The sequence below is a fragment of the Mizuhopecten yessoensis genome, unplaced genomic scaffold (genome assembly GCF_002113885.1).
Source record: "Mizuhopecten yessoensis strain PY_sf001 unplaced genomic scaffold, ASM211388v2 scaffold4505, whole genome shotgun sequence".
In the NCBI taxonomy this organism is placed as follows: domain Eukaryota; kingdom Metazoa; phylum Mollusca; class Bivalvia; order Pectinida; family Pectinidae; genus Mizuhopecten; species Mizuhopecten yessoensis.
In genome coordinates, this window is record NW_018405580.1 from 358,776 (window position 1) to 365,876 (window position 7,101).

Consider the following 7,101-nt stretch of genomic DNA (forward strand, 5'->3'; position numbering starts at 1 on the left):
CACTTCAACATTGGGTACGTTGTCAACTCAATGGTTTTAAAATGGTGTTAAATTACATTTGTATGCGTACACCTTAACGCATTTACGCCATTTTGATACTAAGTGCAGTTCCATCGCAAATACATGTAGTTCGAACATGAGAATGATAGAGCAATGATCGTAAACATACATATTGATATTCAATTCTGACACAGGACCCTGAAACGACTAAGGTTCTAAAGTTTTGAACACGTGTGTAAAGTTTCATTCAGAATCAAAATATGAAATGAACACAATGCAAAACGAGTTGTGACATCCTATCAGACCGCCATATGGGTTTTTTATGAATGACGTAGCATTTATAACTGCATTCTGACTGAGTTGCATTTCAAATTAATTTCAAATTGATATAAATATACATTGTACACTTGTAAGTAAGCCTGGAAATACACACAACTAGTTCATTCAACCTTTGAAGGGAACTGACGTTTTTTATGAACACGATGCAAAAATGGTACCAACAGATAATTTCAAGTGTTATATGCAAAAGAATTTCTTAAAATCTATTGCAAAAAAATAATACATTTCAACAGCATGTTTTTGTATAATACTTATTATGTTTATGATTGCCTTCTTGTTATTATAGGGACCACTGATCTAACCTAAAATAGCGGATAGAATAACTCATATCTCTTTACTAAATCTATTAAATATCTTTGTTGATATCTTTGAGAACGGTTCAAAAACATAGATGGTCTCTAATTTGTAGAAATAGTGGATTATGTATAGAACGTCCTTGTTAGATAATCATAATTCACACCATGCCGTTTAAAGGTGGCACGAATGTAATCCGTGAGCTATTGTCGTTACATTGTAACATTGTTGTTTGTGGCTACACTTTGTATTTGACCTAAAACATTGATCTTAAATATAAATTGAATAGTTTCTGATATATTTTTATAACAAGCATATTTACAGCTTACGCAATATTTATTAAGTTTCAAAACATTTGATGTTTTTGCCCAATCGGCCTTCATTTGGTTATTTGGATACTTTCCAATTAATGTTTACCTACGAACTTGTATCTGCATATATATTGTCAGATATGTACAATGAACTTAAATCGTATATGACAGCCCTACACTTGTTATCTTATAGAGCCAGTGTACTTTGATCACCTGTAAGTATGTATGCATATGACAGAGGTTTTAACAATAAAACAAGTTATGAATATACCGAGGCCTGTCGTAATTCGTGTAGGTAAAATTTATTATACGGTTTACATCAAACACTACATTATAAATAAAGTTTTATGATAGCTAAAAGTTGAAAATTCGTAAAGTTATAAAGGCTACATTTTTTAATTTTTATATACATATTGCAAAACACTTCTGACATTATTTTCATTCTTTTGGCCTTAAGCACCACTAATGGACACAATAACCATATGATGCATTATGATAGTCTTTAATCGATACATGCTCCTTCAGTCCTGGTGTCCACTGTTCTATCACATTGGTAGACACTGTATCAAGGACTCGTACTAACACAACGTAATTCAGATCAATCTATAAACAATATTAGTTAGCATGAATATCACGCTATCTTTTCTTATTCCAAGCATACAATTGGATTTTTCGATAAGAAGAAACAGAGACATTGAACAGAGACTTGCAATATTGCTATGCGAACACGTTCACTTCTCAACCTGCTTGAAAATGGGATGACAGAGTCATATCTATCAATTCCTAAAACAATCGCGTTTAGTTCTGCGCCAGGTCTCTAAATCATAAACTTATTAAGATTCGAATATCACGTGATGTACACAAGGACGGACGGACGGACGGACATGATAACATATTTACGTCTCTTCAGTCTATTTTATATCTAGACAAAAAAATATAGCATAGCGTCAAAGGTTTATCATCCTTCGGGTTGGAGATTACTATGTCACAACCTCAAGGTAGGGGGTTAATTTTAGTTAGCTTACACCCCATTTCACGTGATATGACGTAACAATGTCTCAACAATGTCGTGACGTCACGAATTTGGAATCCTCCAATGTGGAAAAGACGACCTGATGAAATTAAAACCTTTTACGAAATATTTATCGTACACGTTAGTTAGAAAGAAGGGATTTTTTTTCTTCGCAAACTCTATTTGCAAAAATTTGGGTATGCTAAATTTCGCTGATGGATTCGTTTTCGTCAAAGCAGCTCAGGGGAAAAGTTTATATTTCCAAAATGGTAGCTAGTCGAAACGCATTTTCATGGTTTCTAAACTTTATTCTGGAAGTTGGAATGAGAGCCAAAAACATATACTTTTTCATGCAAAGGTGTGTAGGATAGGGAAATTCCACCCGAGAGTTTATTTGATAGGTTTTGCCAAATTTGAAAATTCAGATGGTGGAATTTCCCTATCCTTAACCCTTTCGCATGAAAGAGTATTGAACTCCCCTGGCCATGAAAAAGTCTTATAATATTACATAGCACTGATAACTGACATGTGACAGAATCGGAAATATAAAAAGTTCAAAGCCTATATATTTTTGAGCCGTTTAAGTTACAACACACTGACTGGAAACATATATTTTATCAACACAAATTAATAGAATTCTATTAATACAATTGACTTAATCGTTTCTGTTTATCATTGCTATAGGTGTGAATAGATACACATAATCACCTTACCAGTTCAGAGCTTTCGGTTCTCCTTTAATGAAAGGCTGGACATTTCCACCGCCTGTAATGACTTTCTTTGTTATTTTACATGGAAGCCACGTAGAATGTTTCCTCGAAAAATAGCTTAATTATTGAAAGACGTATTGCAAATTTAATTATATTACTTGAAATATTAGCATAAATTAGATTGCTAGCTATTATTTATGCCTACTTCCTGGATCATTCCAGAAGTAAGACATTGTAATTTGTACATACATACCAACGCCTCTTAGATTTTTGAAAATCATATTAAGATCTACACCATCATCCAAATATTATTTCTTTACTCGAACAATTACTATTAAGATATATAAGAAGTAAAACTGCATTTTGAATTTGTCATCGAGGAATTTTTTCTCAAGAGATGCCTCTTGATATGTTTTTCCAACAGAATACCTTTTTCATGTACATTTGTTTATATTATCTATGCACAATATAACTAGGGCGGTAGTTTAACATAACTAGACGGTGTCGGTATAAACATAATGGTCAATAACCTGTAATTAGATCAACATTATCTTCCAAATGTAGTCGGAGAATAACGCACATAGACCAGCTACATGTGTTAACAATGCGAAATATGGAAGTATCTATTAGTCGATTCAGAAGAGTCATACAAAACTATAACATTTACTGCACAATATGGTCATTTCGTTTATGTTGAACTCAACAGTGGTACCTAATGCCAAAGAATGATAATCCATGTCAATAGAGTTAAAGAACATATATAGCAATATAAGTGCCTAGAAACCGTTTATAATATTTAAATACAATACCCAGTTACAGATGTTATATTTAAATACGTCCACGGCGCCAGAATAAAACCTTGCAGTAGGTTGTGTATGGCTAACCTCAAGGACTGATATTGAACCTGCAATCAACCACATAGTGACTTGAAAAAATATAAATAACGAGACTCCATAGTTTACATATGACACAATAGTTTACTTCTGATATCAAACACATGTTTACTTAATTCAAAGACCTTTTGAAGACGTATGTCAATGTTGCATTTGCCTCTCACATGAATAAGTGCATATCAGTTGTATTACTAGGAGTACATTGACTGATACCAGTAGACTCATCTTAAGTCGTTCAGCGTTATCCACATATATTTATCAACTTAGTTACTAAACATGAACGTTTTACCACTTTCCTATGCAGGGCACAAGAATGTTTTATTAATTAGTATTATTAACAATAACACTGACAAAACACCGGAAGATTATTCGAGAACAAAATACTTCGGCATTTAAGTACTGAATAGTCAACACAATAAGAATGATAGAGCGATCACTAGCATTTTCTTTACATTGGTCTTAATGTTTTCGCAAGGACGCAAAACGCAAACTCGTTTGAAGTATAGTTGTGCTGAACGCTTGTGTAAAATTTCACTAAAATCAGAATATGTGATATCACAGGGACGAACGGACATGAACATCGATACACGTCCTGTCGCTGTTGTATGGTTGGAAAATTAAATACAAAAAAGCAACATCCGTATTTATGCATGATGTAGTACTAATAGACTGAGTTTGAATTTTCTTTTAAATTTAACGTAAAATCATACTTATAGGCATGCTGTTAAAATAACATTATAACAGAGTTGATTCAAATGAATGCCTAGCTGATATACTGACAAACAGTAATTATCAATGTGTATCCAAGGTCAACTAATAAAACACCCGTTAACAAATGCCAGCTACATATAACTAACAGTCTAAGGGCTAAAAGTTCCTAATTTAAGATCGGGGTAACCTTAATCTCTCGACTGGTATTACTTCCTTGTTGTATACATGGAATTCACGTTAGGTCCGTTTCGAAGAAGATTAATAGAAATACAACAAGAAGAAAAACCAATATTCCATGAAAACCGTGCCAGCAAAAATGCTTTCAAAAATATTCTTTGCAGATTCAATCTCCTTGTGACTTGGATCGCCTGTCCATATCTATACACATGACAGAATATTTTACTGTTGATGTAAAATACATTAAATGGTGTTAAATTACCTATGTACGTGTGTACACCTAAACGCGTTTACACCTTTTCAGTACTTAAGTGCAGTTCCATTGCAAATACATGTAGCTCGTACATGAGAATGATAGAGCAATGATTGTAACCACAAATAAATATTTTCCCTTATGAGACAGGACCATGAAACGAAGACTCGTCTAATGTTAAGGTTCTAAAAAATTTAACACGTGTGAAAAGTTTCATTCAGAATCAAAATAAGAAATGTACACAATGCAAAACGAGTATTGACATCGTAATACGCCCGATTTCTATATGGTTAGTTATTATAATAGACCGCCATATGTTTCTTTTCTGAATGACGTAGCATTTATAATTGAATCTTGACTGAGTCTGAATTTCAAATTAATTTCAAAGTTATATCAGTAGGCCTGGATATAATCCGTATGGTATAGTCCTTAATATGTGGTGAGTGGCTACAATTGGTTTTTGACATACAAAGTTTGATCTTAAACATAATTGAATAGTTTCTTTTACATTTTTATAACAAGCATATTTACAACTTACGCAACACAAGGACGGACCAACAGACGGACATAGACACAGATATACGTCTCTTCAGCCTATTGTATAGCTAGACAAACACATATAACATAGCGTCACAGGTTTATGTAGTTGAGGTTAATGAACATAATTTTCTTTCATTTCCCTGTGTTTAAGTAGAGCTGTCCAGGGTAAGAAATGGGTGTAGGAAAGTTCTATGTTACATCCCATTTCACGTGACTTGGCTTCACAATGGCTCAACAATGACATGACGCCACGAATTTGGAACTCTCCGATGCCGCAATGCGGAAAAGGCGACGTGATGAAATTAAAACATTTTACGATATACTTCCCGAACACGTAAAAAAAAATGTGATATTTTATTCTGCGCAAGCTCTGTTTGCAAAAATGGGATATGTTTAATATGGCTAGCTAATTTTTATGCCCAAGGGTGTAGGATAGGAAAATCTTATCCTCGGGATTTTTTCACATGTGTGTCTCCCTTTTAAGCCGGAAAAGATCAGCTTGTAACCCGCTAGGGAGATATAGCCTCGTGCAGAATGACGCAATAAAAGTCATAACAATAGTATGTCGTCATCTCATCAATGCTTTGACGTCACGTCAACAGTAGCAGACCAAGGAAGACAACTCTTGATTTGCTGAAAGAAAACATGCAATCAACGCTTATATTTCATGCAATCATCGCTTGTCGACAGCTTTGTGAGTTAAAAAGGATGGCAGAAAAACAATCATCACCTACCTTGAGAGTGTGGCAAATAAATAGCCCACCCCCGGGATGATATATTCTCCAATGTCGCACCCTCGGCAAAGCATCGGGTGACACAATCAGGAATACCATCCCTCGGGTTGGAGATTTCTCTGTCACATCCTCTAGGTAGGTGAAGATTCTATTAGTCCCCCTCTAGTGGGAGATAGCCTCTTGCAGAATGGCGCAATCTTAGTCATAACAATAGTATGACGTCACGTTATCAATGCATTGACGTCACGTCAACAGTACCGGACCATAGAAGACAACACTGTAATTGTTTGAAAAGCATGCAGTCACCGCTTTTATTTCATGTATTCCTTGTCTGCTGATTTTTGAGAGAAATAGGATGGGAAAAGAATCCATTCCCTACCATGAGGGTTTGACAGAAATATATCCAACCCTCAGGATGATATTCTCGAATGTCGACTCGAAGACATCCGAGAAAATCATCCTTACTTAGAAAGATAATATTATTTTGTCTGCGCAAATTCTTTTTGCAAAATTGGGTATGCTTAATCTCCCTGATTGATTCGTTTTCTTAAAAAAAAATGATATTTTCAAAATGTTAGCCAGTCTAAACGCATTTTCATAGTTTCTGAGCTTATTCTGAAAGTTGGAATGGACGAAAGTGTGTAGGATAGGGAAATTCCGCCTGATGGGTTTTCAAAGGTAGGTTTTGCCAAATTTGAAAATCCAAATGATTGGATTTCCCTATCCTACACTTTTTCGTACGAAAGAATATTTAACACCCCTGGGCATGAAAAAGACATGATATTACATAGCACTAATAACTCGATTTGACAGAATTGGGAATAGAAATAATTTAAAGCCTATGTATTTTTAGGCCGTTTAAATTACAACGCACTGACTGGAAAGATATATGTCTTATCAACACGAGTTGTTATTGACAGAATTGGCTTAATCGTTTCTATGTGTCATATGCTATAGGTGTAAATAGATACACATACAATGTAATCACTTATCCACCAAGAGCTTACGGTTCTCCTTTAATAAAAGGCTGGAAATTTCCACCGCCTGTTATAACTTCCTTTGTTATTTTACATGGAAGTCACGTAGAATGTTTCCTCGAAAAATAACTTTATTATTGAAAGACGTAT